Here is a 15,329-nt window from a genome sequence, read left to right on the forward strand (position 1 = left end):
TAGTTCTGAATTTTTCAAAAAAAAAATTCTAAAATCGGTGCATAATTGCGTTCTAAATGTCATTTTGAACCTCGTTTTCCGATTTCACCCCACTGTGCGACACCATGAGCCCACTCCTCTTTTTCCTTACATTATTGCCACTATCTCTAGCACTGCGCCATTCCGACGGGTACTTGTGCGACAAACCTGCAGATCGAAAGTACAAGGTCACTCACGTATTTTACATGGACGATCTTAAGATCTATGCTAAAAACAGAGAGCAACTGCATCTAGCTCTGGGCATTGTCGAACGATATACTAAGGAAATTGGAATGGAATTTGGGTTAGACAAATGCGCCAAGGTTTATTTGAAGCGAGGAAAACTTAATGGCATTAACCTTAATATCGCTCCTCTAAATGCTCCTAGGGAAATTGATTCAATTCTGGAGAAGGGGAAGTGCCGCATATGCTGGAACTTTATATTCTTGGCAATTGTTTCTGTTGCTCACTCGAGACCTGACATGGTTCTTCTTGACTTCGAGAAGCAAACCATGTTCGTTATCGGGCACAGTTTTCTAAATGTACCATATAAAATTCAAATTTGTGCCGTTGAGGCGCGATACCGTCCACACCGTTGCATTAAAAATTTACACGCGTATAGGTTAAGCACTGGGGATGGTTCCTACCGCAACCCAAATCGCTAATTCCTAATAGCTTTTTTTAAATAAATAATGCAAAATAGAATTGACATATTAAGATGAGGAAGGGGGGCACAAACGTAGTTTTTCACTAATCGGCAGCAAATTCTTCGGGCCCCCGGATAGATCATAAGAGAATTTCGTGGGAAAATGAAATGGGAGGGGGAGCAGTTTTTGAAATCTCCTATATAAATTTAAAATTTTTGAAGTCTTTTTGCAGGCTATGTTAAAATCTCACGACGGATTTCAAAATTCTAAATATTGGATTCAATGGCTGGAGTAGAGTTTTTATCATTAAAAAGAATTCGAATTTTCTATATTTAAGCTTATATTTCTGTTTTACGTTCTCAGAGACTTTTCAAAATTTAATTTAAATTTCAGTGTAGACTTTGCATTTTTCAACACCAAATTCTGCGACGTCAGAACAAGTTTTAGGATTTAAAATTCAAAAACGCCTTTTTACATTCTCATCATTTATGATTGAGTGAGTATTAGAATTGTCGGAAATTTGACGTCACAGTTTTTCAACGGATCTCCACGTTTCGAGACCCCCTGAATCCGAAAATCAGGTTTTCACGATGGCGTCTGTCTGTCAGTCCGTCCGGCCGTCCGTCCGTAAACACGATAACTCTCGAAATAATGAACGAATCAAATCCATCTTTGGCACACTTTTAGGTCGTAAAAGAAAGGACGAGTTTCTTAAGTAGCCATTTTCGATAAAAATTCAAAAAGTGAGCGCATTTTGAACATTTTTGAGACCACTTTTTTCTGAATTTGAAAATTCTATATATGGATATTTATAGTATTAAAAAGAACAAATAATTTATCCTCATGACTTTTTTCGATTAAAAAAAATTCTCAGAGATAGAGCGTTTTAAAAATTTTTTAAATCAACCGAAAATCAAAATTTTGAGCCAAAAAACGCACGATATGAAAAAAAGTCAAGAGAAGAAAAACATTTCTTTTTAAAAGACCTACAAGATTATCATGGCAAATTTTTGGATTTTCTTCAAAAATCAAAAATTCAAATTTTGATTGCATAAAAAAATAATGAAAAATCAAAAATTCCATTTTGTAGACAAACTATGTAGGATACGAAAAAAGACGAATTAACCAAAAATTTTATCCCAAAAATGAACTACAATTTCGTTGAGAATCACTTCTTAATAAGACACGTACCTTTTGTTTTATTCATGAAAAATAACGTTGAAAAAAAATAAAATAAAATGTGTGGAAAAACGACGAAAGTTACGAGAAAAAAATTCAACAAAACCTGTTTACAAAGGTCTGTCGGAAATCGAGCGCGCAGCGCGAGTGTCACGATGAGAATGTGTACGTCAGAGCCTACAGAGCTTTGAAAAACTTACACAGTAATACAAGAATCTGAATTTCAGTAGGAAAAAGCGGTTGACTTTCAGATGTAACCAAAAGGATCATTCGCCAGTTGAAAGTCAACTGATGATGATAACATGACTTTAAGTAACGTGCTCGGTTGAAAGTCAACTGCTTTATGTACGTAAAATATACTTTATAGCTATCGACGCCATATTGTATACTATCAGCTGCTCTCTTGGCTCCTTTTCTAAAATCGCCGAAATCCGTCCAAGTGTTTGCGCATTGCCAGATCGCATTTCGCGCACGCCTTTCTGTCAGCACAAATTGAATTTCAAAGCATGTGAATGAAAATCATCCCAAACTCGACATACCTATCAGTTAATTATCATATTACTCGTATATTAGATACGAGACACTGAATTTAAGTTCCATTTCTGGTTGAAATTAAGTGACTTACTTAATTTAATGCAAAAACGAAATTCATCTACGTTTAAAATTCATCATCTTGTATTACTGTATATAAATACTGCCATCTAAAAGAGATCTTTTTGATAAAGTTTTTTTCAAGCATTCCAAATGCAAAGTATAAATATCCGAGCGCGAAGCGCTAGGTGTAATTATGTACGAGCGCGAAGCGCTAGGTAACCCATTATCAAGCGTGAAGCGCGAGATTCAACCGTCGCGCGCCCTAGGAGAATAAACAACGAATAAACAAAAACCAAAAATCCTATTGTAATCTGAAAAAAAAACAACAAAAAAATAAAATTTTCGGACAAAAATAAAAAAGAGTAAAGAAAAATGAGAAGGTACCGTCAATTTCTACCAATTAAATTTTTCTTGCCTTAATAAGGGATTATTACACTGTATATGTACACTGTACGAGTACTGAAACGTTGGTAATGCAAATTTATTTATTTATGTTTTTTATTTTTATGTGATTGTAATTTGATAATAAAAATAAAAAAGACGAAAGAAAGAAAAAGAGAAGGAAAGGTATGTGGTTGGCTGCCTTCTCATTTTTCTTTCCTCTTTTTTATTTTTGTCCGAAAATTTTATTTGTTTTTTGTTTTTTTTTTTCAGATTATAATAGGATTTTTGGCTTTTGTTTATTCGTTGTGGTCCAAATTTGGTCGTTGGATTCTTGTTTTAATCAACAGGATTTTGCATCAATTTGATTATTGGACGTTAAATGGGATTTTTAATTTGGATTTTAGTCTAGTTTAAATTTCTTAAATTTTAATCACATTTTGTTTTAACTTTTCATTCCAGATAGTACTCTACGGAGAAAGAGATATCGCACAATGATATCACAAAACCTCTGTATTGAAATAAAGCGCAATATGATAACGTACAAGCAAGTTCCGGAGCTTTGTACGATGTTAGAATGTACTAAAATCGCTTAGCCACTACTAGAACACTTCTACATATAATATAACATAATGAAATAACAACATAAAGCAAAACCTCGCGCAGCTTAACGTTAAGCTGGCCGAACATTGCTGTAAAACGTGCTAAAAATGATTTCACACAAAATTCAGCTTATACAATAATTTAGGACTCATTTAGGGCTCTGGGAATTCGATAATAAAAAATAAAAATAATTGTTTCAACAATTTCACTTGGTACTCCATAAATATGGCATTTGAATTTTACAATAAGTTGTTTAAACAATTATTTTTTAAACAAATTTGCAACAAAAAATATTTTCTTTTCTGCTGCATAATTTCAGGCTCATTTAAGGCTCCTGAAAAATCATCGACCGAAAGTCGCACGATATTTCCTTTGCCCTTTTTTTATATATGGTGTTGTGCCACCTTAACGTTATAAAAAATAGATGAACAAAATAATAAAACACATTTTTAATCCTCGCATAATTTAGGGCTCCTTGAGGACTAATTTGGGCCCATAGTACCAAATTTTGGGCTGTCGTATTTTTTGTAAAAAATAGTGTTTGCAATAGCTTAAAAATAAGTTGGTTCAAGATTGCTGTAAAACGTTATAAAAATGATTGTACTACAAATTCCCCTTATACAATAGTTTAGGGCTCATTAAGGGCTCTGGGAATATAATAATTAAAATTTAAAAAGAATTTGTTTAAACAATTTTTGTTTAAACAATTTTTTCTTAAACAAATTTTTCAAAACAAAATATTTTCTTTTCTTTTCTCCTGCATAAGTTCAGGCTCTTTTTTAAGGTTACTGAAAAATCAACCAGCGAAGGTCGCGTGATATTTTCTTTGCCCTTTTTTTTTGGTTATATATGGTGTTGTGCCACCTTAACGTTATAAAAAATACATTAAAAAAACAATAAAAACAATTTTTTCTCCTCGCATAATTTAGTGCTCATTGAGGACTAATTTGGACCCGTAGTCCCCAATTTTGGGCTCTCGTATTTTTTGTGAAAAATAGTGTTTGCAATAGCTTAACAATAAGTTGGTTCAAGATTGCTGTAAAACGTTACAAAAATGATTTTACTAAAAATTCACCTTCTAGAATAGTTTAGGACTCATTAAGGGCTCTAGGAATATAATAATTAAAAATTGAAAAAAAATGTTTAAACAATTTTTGTTTAGACAAATTTGCCAAAACAAAATATTTTCTTTTCACTTGCATAATTTCAGGCTCATTTAAGGCACCTGGTAAATCATCGAACGAAGGTCGCGCGATATTTCCTTTGCCCTTTTTTTATATATGGTCTTGTGCCACCTTAATGTTATAAAAAATACATGAAGAAAACAATGAAACCCATTTTTACTCCTCGCATAATTTAGGGCTCATTTGAGGCTAATTTGGGCCCGTGGTCCTAAATTTGGGCTCTTTTATTTTTTGAAAAAAATAGTGTTTGCGCTAGCTTAACGTTAAGCTGGACGAACATTGCTGTAAACCGTGCTAAAAATGATTTCACGCAAAATTCACCTTATACAATAATTTAGCCGTAACATAGGGTAAAGGAAGAAAATTGTTTACTTCATTTTTACTATAATTGTTTAAACACAAATTTTTTAAACAATTTTTTTAAATTTTCCATTATCATATTCCTAGAGCACTAAATGAGCCATAAATTATTGTTTAAAGTAAATTTTCCGTGAAATCATTTTTAGCACGTTTTACAGCAATGTTCGGCCAGCTTAACGTTAAGCTAGCGCAAAGACTATTTTTTTCAAAAAATAAAAGAGCCCAATATTTAGGACTACGGGCCCAAATTAGTCCTTAATGAGCCCTAAATTACGCGAGGAGTAAAAATGGGTTTTATTGTTTTGTTCATCTATTTTTTATAACGTTAAGGTGGCACAACACCATATAGAAAAAAAAGGGCAAAGGAAATATCGCGCGACCTTCGGTTGATGATTTACCAGGTGCCTTAACTGAGCCTCAAATTATGCAAGAGAAAAGAAAATATTTTGTTTTGGCAAATTTGTCTAAACAAAAATTGTTCAAACATTTTTTTTTTAATTTTTAATTATTATATTCCCAGAGCCCTTAATGAGTCCTAAACTATTCTATAAGGTGAATTTTCAGTAAAATCACTTTTATAACATTTTACAGCAATCTTTAACCAACTTATTGTTAAGCTCTTGCAAACACTATTTTTCACAAAAAATACGAGAGCCCAAAATTTGGGACTACGGGCACAAATTAGTCCTCAATGAGCACTAAATTATGAGAGGAGTAAAAATGGGTTTAATTGTTTTCTTCATGTATTTTTTATAACGTTAAGGTGGCACAACACCATGAATGACCAAAAAAAAGGGCAAAGGAAATATCACGCGACCTTCGGTCGATGATTTTTCAAGAGCCTTAAATGAGTCTGAAATTATGCAGGAGAAAAGAAAATATTTTGTTTTGGCAAATTTGTTTAAACAAAAATTGTTTAAACAATTTATTGTAAAATTCAAATACCATATTTATGGAGCCCAAAGTGAGCCTTAACATAGAGTAAAGGAAGAAAATTGTTTACTTCATTTTTACTAGAATTATATAAACAAAAATTGTTTAAACAATTTTTTTAAATTTTCCATGATCATATTCCCAGAGCCCTAAATGAGCCCTAAATTATGAAATAGGTTACATCTCTATACCTTCATAGTGTTGTGCCAGCTTAATATACCTGTTTTCTCCGTGTGATGTCCAATATGTGGACGCCCATTTATATACGAAAATATGTACAAAGTTAAAGTATCATTAAAAACTTAATGTAATTACGTAAAGAAAGTTTTTTTAAATATATAGCTTAAAAATTTTGTTTAATGTTTAAAAATTTTTAAGTATACTTTTTGCATTTTTTGTGGATAACCCGTGCAAAAATGGCAATCGGTTTTGGTAAAGTGCTAGTTATTATGCCCTAACTTTATTGGGGCGCTGAACGGGAAATCTGGAAAGGACCCGACAATAGCGTCATTCTTTGTAGAAAAGGCACTAGCCTAGACTCTCTGACCAAATTCGAGCGAGGGTGCCTTTCTATTGCCCGACCAAACAGTAAGGTCCTTTCTAGATCCTTACTCTATTTCCCTTTTAATTCCTTATTTGATTATAGGTTATGTGGTGACGTGTTATGGTTTACGAGATTTCGTAATAATTACCATTAAAATTCTTCCCGGGTTTCTGAAGTGTGATGCTATGGTTACAATAGTAAAAAAGTTTAACTAGTACATTGCCATAATATGTTACCAGAATTTTTTTATTCGCAGAAGGAAAATATTAATCCAAATGCAAAATACATTTTCTTTGCAAAAGTTAAATCTAAACATTTTACACATTTCTGTAGCCTCTGTTAAACACTATTCCGTTTTCTCGTATTTTTATTGACATTAAACTCTTAACTATACTTCGCACGTTATTCTAAAGCTAAATTAATTGTTCAATTTGACTATACGGAGAAAAATGATTGGTCAGTCTGGAAATTTAGAGTGACAGACTGACTACATTTGAGTTTTGACTATGGGACAGCCCCCTAGATAGTCATCTGCGGAGTGTCAAAATTTGATGGTCAGGTTCACTATCCGAGAATGTCAAGCTTACGATTCTTGTGTGTCAAAATTTAAAGGCTAGGTTCACTATCTCAGAGTGTAAAGTTTACGATACCGGGAGCGTGTACTCGATTATCTTAGAGTCTTAACTTGAAAATCAAAGAATGTTCACGTAGAATATAGAAAATGCTTCAATCTATTATGTCCATATACTCAAAATGATTATCTCTGTTAGTCAAAACGACTACCGCTGATAATCAAAATGGCTATTTTTTATAATTAAACCCACTATGTCGGAAAGTCAAATTTTTTTTTTCATGATTAAAAAAAATTAATTTCGCCACATATAAGAAATATCACCTGATGTAGGTATATTTCCAATTACATATATGCTGTGTTATTAAAACCCCATGCTAGTTTTGTAATAAAATGGAATGTGTAACTGGAAGTACAGACGTTACGTGATGTTTTTGGTATGTGGCCAAATTAATTAGGTTTTTAAAAATATGTAAAATGTTAATCAATAGATTAAATAAGTTAACTAAAACTTTTTAATAAAAAACACGTATGTTTTATTTTTTTACATAACTAATAGCAAAAATGTACCCAATATATATTTTGAAAGTTACACAAAATTAAACGAAACGAGAAAAATTGCGTACATTTAAATTAAACAAAAATATTTTATACGTAATTTATTTATTCTTGCGCTCATACAGTTGCGAAACACTAAATATTATATATTAACAGATAGAAATTTTATTAACAATAGAATTAAATCATTCCTACGAAATAACAAAATTTTTACAAAATCATTTTTCTTATTTTTCAAGCACTTATACAAAAAGAAAAGAAAAGAAAAATGGATCTCGGGTAAAACTTACACATTTTTTCGAATAATTTTTAAAGATTTATACAACCACAGATCGAATTAGGTGCTTTCGAGCGTCGTGGTCCAAATTCTCTCCCGACTTCAGAGCGAGTCTGCTGTCAAGGTTGGTTGAAAGATATGCTTTCTGACCCTGAAAATAATATTTTATATTGGAAATTATAGAGATTATGGATGGATAGCCAAAGATGAAATGCATTTTCAACAAAATAGTCGAATTAGAATTTAAGTTGAAAGTTGAAGTCGAATTTTGAAAAAAAAGTGTCAACCAAACAGTTACGTAAAACGACCAAATAGATCAACTTTTCAGTAACAGAGATAAATTTTCCAAAAAATAGTTGAAGATTTAATTAAATAGTTACATTTTCAACAGAAAAAGACGAATTTTTCCGAGAACAGTTGAACTTGTAGCAAAAATGTTACTTGTCAATAAAGAAGGATAAATTTTCAACCAAGAAATATGACTTTTTTTACGGTGATAGGTAAATTTTCGAAAAAGAGTAAATCTTTTAAGCTAAAAAATCGATAGTTTTAGAAAACAGTGGACGTTTTAATCGGGAAAGCTTAATTTTTAACAAGAATGTTAAATTACCAACCAAAAAGTTGAACTTTCAACAAACAAAAATAATTTTCTACAAAAAAGACGACTTTTTCACAAATTATATGAATTCTCTATCACAAAATTAAATGTTCCCCTAAAAAGTTGAATTTTCTACAAAAAAGATGAACTTTCTGCCCAAAAAGACGACTTTTCAACAAAATACATGAATTTTTTACCAAACAGTTAAATTTTCAGATAAAAACTCGGATAAAAAAAACTTTAACGAACAAAAAATTTTTGTTTGAATTTGTTTAATAAAAAAAAATTATTTTTGATCAAGAAGATTAATTTTTTATCAAAAAAGACCCATTTTGAACAAAGTACAGTAGAATTTTTACGATTAAAGTAAATTTAAAATCAAATAATTGAATTTGCAACGAAGCATTTAACAGTTATTCTTTGAACCAAACAATTGCATTTTCAACAAGGAACGATACATTTTTAACCAAGTAGATTAAGTTTCTACAAGAAACATTAATTTTATTTAAAAATACACGAATTCTTAACAAAATACGTTAATGTCTAAACAAAAAGTTGAACTTTCAACTTAAAAATATAAATTATTAACCAAAAGTAGAATAGTTTAATGGATAGTTTAAAACATTTATTTCCAGTGAAAGAGATAAACATTTCAGTAAAAAAATGAATTTTTATTAAAGTAGTTGTAGCCTTTTCCATACCCTTCCCCCACCCCCCACCCCCAATTTATAACGTAGTTTATACAAAGGCTTACAATGCATAAATCTTACAATGCTTACAATGCATAAATCTAAAATGTTTAATTTGAAAGATTTTCCTTTGTAGGTCTTTTGAATTATCTGTTAAAAAAGTTTAAACCATAAAAGACGAATTTTCAAACAAGAAGATTAATTTCCTATAAAAAAGACCATTTTTCAACAAAATGAATGAATTTTCAGACAAATAGTTGATTTTACATCTCAGAGGATACATTTTCAATCAAAAAAATTAGCAAACAAAAAGAAATAATTTTTAATAAAATAGCCCAATTTTCAACGAAGGAGATAAATTTACAAATAAAATGATGAATTTTTCGACCAGACAGAGGAATTTTCAAAGAATACAGATTTTTCAGTCCAGAATGAAAAGATATTTATTTAAATTATTTAACTTAAATGCAAGAAACTAAATTTCCGCGAAACCATTGAATTTTTAATCTAAAAATATGAATATTTTACTAATCAGTTCATTTTTCAAAAAAAATGTACCTAGAAATAGCTCGATTATCTGTTGGTTGCATTGGAAACTTCTCATGAGCTCTACGTAATTATGTCCTGCCGGTGCATTATCCTGCAAAATAACGTTAAAGGACAATGAATCATATTATAGATTAATTTTTTTTTAAAATAATTCTACGCGAATAATAAAACAATCCCAGTAATAAAACTTAAAAAATTGTATTATTCTAACCCTAATTTCAAAACTCTTGGTCTCGAGATGACTTCTACATTAGGTGAAATAAATACTTACCATTTCTCATCACAGAGAATCACGGGAAATCACAGAAAATCACAGATATAATTTCGAGAATCTTACACGCTCCGCGAAATGTAAACTTACAGTAGGGATAAACGAAATAACCGCTTTGGCCGTGTCAGTTACGCCGTTGTGAAGTTTGCGCATTATTTGACCATGTCAGTATCGAATTGATTATTTTTTATAGTGAATTTGACCGATCTCGAATGATACAAGTGACAACAAACAAAATATTTAACTTAACCATCCCTGAGTTTCGATTCGATGATCTTTGGTCATAACTTTGGCTCCCTCGGACGGTCAAAAAAAGTGAAAACAGGGTATTATACTTGATTGTACTAGAGTGTCGATTTGATAATCCGTGACACTAAAGCTGAACCTGCGCAGATTTTTAAATTGAACATGAAATGGGTATCTCTTTGGCTTTCGAGAAAAAATTATGGATTGTACATGATACGTTCTGGAAGGTCAAACTGACCATTTAGATTTTGACACTCAAAGTTTGACTATCTATTTTTCTCTGCGTAGCACACGACAATAACCTGTCCAGGGCCAGCCGAGGGAAAACCCTTCTTTTTCCATGATTCCGTAAATAATAATAAAATAACAAATAATAAAGGACATAATCATCAGCCTCACAAGGCATCAAACTTTTGGATCATATAAGGCTATCAAACATTAGCTGCATTGCCATGGACATAGTACTGCTTGTTTACCCATCAGGGTTTGAATTTACTGTATAAATAAAGACTCCTATGATTATAATTTATTAAAAATTTCATTTTTATCTTGATATTGACAAAGGTAGGGAAATACCTTTCGTATTTGAGTAGTGCATGTCTAAATTCTACGTTAGGACCTCTCTAAACTTCCCTGTAATTGTCTAGAAAACAAACTGAGGTAACCCTACTAACCCCTGAAAAGAGCCTGCAACACATTTTCTAGTCAAGTTACCCTTTATAACACCCGACCAGTTCCCTGTTTAAAGTAGGGAATATTAGGGCATTTTCTACACGGGAAATGAGCGATTGTTGATTGACTATCAATCCGGAAGTATGGCGCAGCCACCCAGCGTTCCAACCAGGATTGGTTGGAACAATTTTTTCCGGATGTGACGTTTTAAGAAGGTCGCGCTTTCATATGATTTTCTATACTTTTTTAAAATCTTTTTTCCCTCAGAAATAAAGTATTCAAATTTTGTTTTAAAATTACTTCAATTTTTAGAATTGTATGCAATATTTAAAAAATATTCTGTAAAATTCACACCTACCCTATTTAAAACGAACAAATGTAAGAATAATTTAGTAGCAAAAGAGATTTAAGGAATAAAAACCTAAACGTGTCATAGTCAACAATGAATTTTATTTTTGTTCTGGAAGAACTTTTATTTTCGTTGGTTTTTGGAAAGTGCATATTATAGTGACAAAAACGTTTAAGCTCGCGTTTAATAGAGATTTAAATAGTTAAATTATTCTTATTTATTATTAATCAATTGTATTTAAAGGGGTTGTAAAGAGTTTACAGAGTATTCAGGCTCCCCGTTTTAATCAAAGAAAAAAATTCTGGCCATTTCCGGGCGTTTTCTCGGTTCGCAAACATTTTTCACGGTCAATGAAAGAAAAAATTCGAACTCTAAATACTAAGCAATTGTTCTTTTTCTTAATTAAAAAATTTAATAATTTCAAATTGTAAACTGAATCAATATTTGAAATTTAATGAAAGCCTTTAATTATGAATATATTATTTTGAAATTATTTTTAAATTCAAAATATTTCATAAAGCTTCAATTGGGCGTTTATATTCGTTTCACTTTCAAATTTAAAAAGTTTAATTTTTAACGTTAAAACCTAGAAGTTTTGAAGTTTTGAACTGATTTCGAATCGTCTTATACAATAAATTATTCGCTTTTTAATCCTTAGAGTTCATTTAAAAAAAAACCATTATAATGTATATTCACAGTTAATCAACCAAACATGTCATAAGTACTGTCCTAACATATTAAAGCAAACATAAGAGGCACAAAAAAAGATAGCATTCACAGTAAAATGTGTATTTCCATTAAATTATATAATTTTTTTATTCATAATTAAGGTTCCTAAATATAATTTTCAATAGTATAATTCTCTTTTTTTATCTCGTTAACAAAAGATAAACTTTACATCGATTTCCGACGAAAGATTCTCTGCAACCAAAATTAACTTCACAGGATAAAATTTACACAAATATCGGTTAAACTTTCTTTTATTTTTCCGTGACAAACATGTGTTTTGAAAGGCGCCAATTTGGCTAAACAAAACTTTATCGCTCTAAAATACTTCGTGCAACAGATTTTATTCTTAGTTTTTTCGGTGAAAAATAATTTTCGTACTTAAGAATCGGATTTAAGGAAGATTTTTGTATCTTTTGAGATATATTGTTATTACTTCTTTGAAATAGTTTTTATGTATATAAAAAATTTAAGGAGATTTTAAGGAATTTTAGAGATTTTTAAAGAGATTTCAAAAAACGTAAGGCTCGATTTTAAGATTTAAAAAAAATACTACAAGGAATTTTCAAGAAAGTTAAATAATGTCATGTCAAAGAATTGTTAATGATTTTAATAATTTTCAGGTATTATTTTAAAAAATTTAATACATTGTTCTGAAGAATTTCAGAAGATTCGGAAGGATTTTGTATGACTTATGAGGTTTTATGTTATCTTAAAATATTATAAGGAATTTCATTTAAAAAATAACATTCTTTTTGCTAAAATAAATAATAAAAAGTGACCCTTTTACATGTGCTTGAATTTCTGAACGTTCAAATTAACGAAATTATTTACTGACGACTTTGTAAACCAGAAAAAGTGCTCAAATCGATAGGTTCTTCGAATATTAGGCTATTGTTTCGTTACTGTTAAAAAGAACGTCTATCATATTATTACAAATAAGCTTTAGAGTTAGGCTGACTTTATTTTTGTATGGTATTTAGTAACCAACATAGAAGTGCTAAAAAAATAAAAATTTAAAAAAATTTCTTGTTTTGAAAGTTATATGAGCCCAAATTTCATTTACAAACTGCAATAAAAAATACTGACAAATTACATTTCTCAAAGAAGTTATGTTTTGAAAAATTTATATCTACGTGGTAGAGGGGCTGATTTTTGAGGTCAGGGGTGGGGCCCAAAAATTGTAGTGGGTTTTTTCGAGAAGCCCAAAAATCAGAGACTCTATTGACAAATTAAAATGATCAAGAAAGTTCTTTTTTGACAATGTCGTGTCTACGTGGTAGAGGGGGTTGATTTTTGATGTTAAGGGTTGAAGCCCCAAAAATCGTAGTGGGTACTTTCTAGGAGCCCAAAAATCAGAGACTCTATTGATAATATAAAATTCTCAAGAAAGTTATTTTTTGACAAAATCGTGTCTACGTGGTAGAGAGGGGTTAATTATTGACGTTAAGGGTTGGAGCCCAAAAATTGTTGTGGGTATTTTCGAGGAGCCCAAAAATCAGAGACTCTATTGATATTGTAAAATTTAAAAAAATGTTTTTTGACAATGTTGTATATACGTGGTAGAGAGGGGTTGATTTTTGACGTTAAGGATTGGATCCCAAAAATCGTAGCGGGTATTTTCGAGGAGCCCAAATATCAGAGAATCTATTGACACTATAAAATTCTCAAAAAAGTTATTTTTTGGCAAAGTTGTATATATATATATTTACACTTTTTCCCTCGCTTTTTTCTCAAGTATGGTTTGCTGAATATCCTGACCATAATTATATTATAAAAAAGTAAATTCAATAATAAAAATTATAATTCAAGTTTCAACATTTTCTTTGAACAACATTGTTAAGTGCGAAAATAGAATAAATTAAAAATAGCATAAAAAATACGATTGTTAAAATATTTGCTGGAACAATAATTGTTTAAACAAATTCTATTTGTTCCAATAAATTTGCATATAAATATTGCTTAAAAAATATAAATTTATTTAACATTAGAAGAAAAGTACCAAAGTTATGTAAGTATAATTAATTGTTGAAAATAATTACACAATGTTTATAAAAAATTTTAATATTCCAAACAATGACCAACTATCACATTTCTTGCAGAAAATATGATTACTTTTTACATTATTTGGGAAAAAATAATTCTTTAAATGAGTTAGATTTATTTAAACAATAAAATTTTTTTAAAGTCATGGAGAATTTTCAAATGGTCCATTAGTAATTATTTGTATTAAGAAAGACGCCAGAAAGTATTGAAAATTAACAATGATATGTAAAACTGTAGTTTCTTTATTTTTCGGTCATATTTGGGGCTTTGTGGGCGAGAGGGCGGAAAGATAACAGGGTTATTTTGTAGACACTTCTTTTCAATCACCGAAAATTTTGGCAACTTTTCTATCTAATTAAAGTCGAAAAGAAATATATTTTTTCATATAAATAATTTTATGAAAAAAGAGCATGAAAAAGATTCACAATTATAAAAAACCAAACATCGAAGTCTACTGTATCATGCATAACTTTATGCAAAATGAGAACTTTCCGGCTCATTGGAGACAAAAATAGCCAATGAAAAATGCAGAGAAAGGGAAAAAGTCAACCCAAAATAACCTCTCACTTTTTCCTCACTCGCTCCTTTTTTTACTACTAATATCGGTGCAAATTTAGACCTCATCAGGAATTATTTATAGAAAAACTACAAGATCTGAGATTCTTATGCTAATAAAAAATCAAACATAATACCAGCGATTAAAAACAGATATATACATATATACATTTTCCTTTTTAAAAATACAGTACAAGTCCGATAACTTGCCATCCGATAAGTGTACATACTCCGTTTAAGACGTCATCACACGTACGACACGCACAATAAATTGTGGTTCTCCCACAATTAGTTGAAAGTTATCGGACTTCTACTGTATAAGAAATCTCTCCAAAAATGAGTATCAATTATTCAGAAATGAATGCAAAGACAAGTTATCAAATGTGATGTGAAAATAAAAGGACACAAGTAAAATTTTTTTAGATAAATTCAGCATACATTTTTTTCTAATAAATAAACTATTACAAAGGTACTAATTGGTGCTCATTGGTGTTACGTCTCAGGGTTGAGACAAGCAGGGGGGAATTTTTTTCTTAATTTTAAATTTGCTGAAAATCCATTCCCGAGCGGTTGGGAAGGATTTACCAATATGGATCCCTGTCCTATTAAGATAAGAAAATCGCCCGCACTCTGTATTTTCAAGGAAAAAGGTAGTCTGTAAGGTGAAGAGTAGAAAGTGAAATGAGCTAATTAATTTGATGACAGAACTTACTTTACTATAGATGAAACTAGGTTCCCAGGGGTCGGGAAGATGATCTGCCCTGGAGAAATCGGTGATA

General features: G+C 30.6%; 1 protein-coding gene across 1 annotated transcript in view; it reads right to left on the reverse strand.

Moving 5' to 3' along the window:
- LOC117174934 overlaps window positions 1–15,329 on the reverse strand; it is an 18,309-nt gene that overhangs the window by 1,962 nt on the left and 1,018 nt on the right. The gene's annotated exons all lie outside the window — the stretch shown is intronic.

This window comes from Belonocnema kinseyi, chromosome 6, assembly GCF_010883055.1.
Source record: "Belonocnema kinseyi isolate 2016_QV_RU_SX_M_011 chromosome 6, B_treatae_v1, whole genome shotgun sequence".
Classification (NCBI taxonomy): domain Eukaryota; kingdom Metazoa; phylum Arthropoda; class Insecta; order Hymenoptera; family Cynipidae; genus Belonocnema; species Belonocnema kinseyi.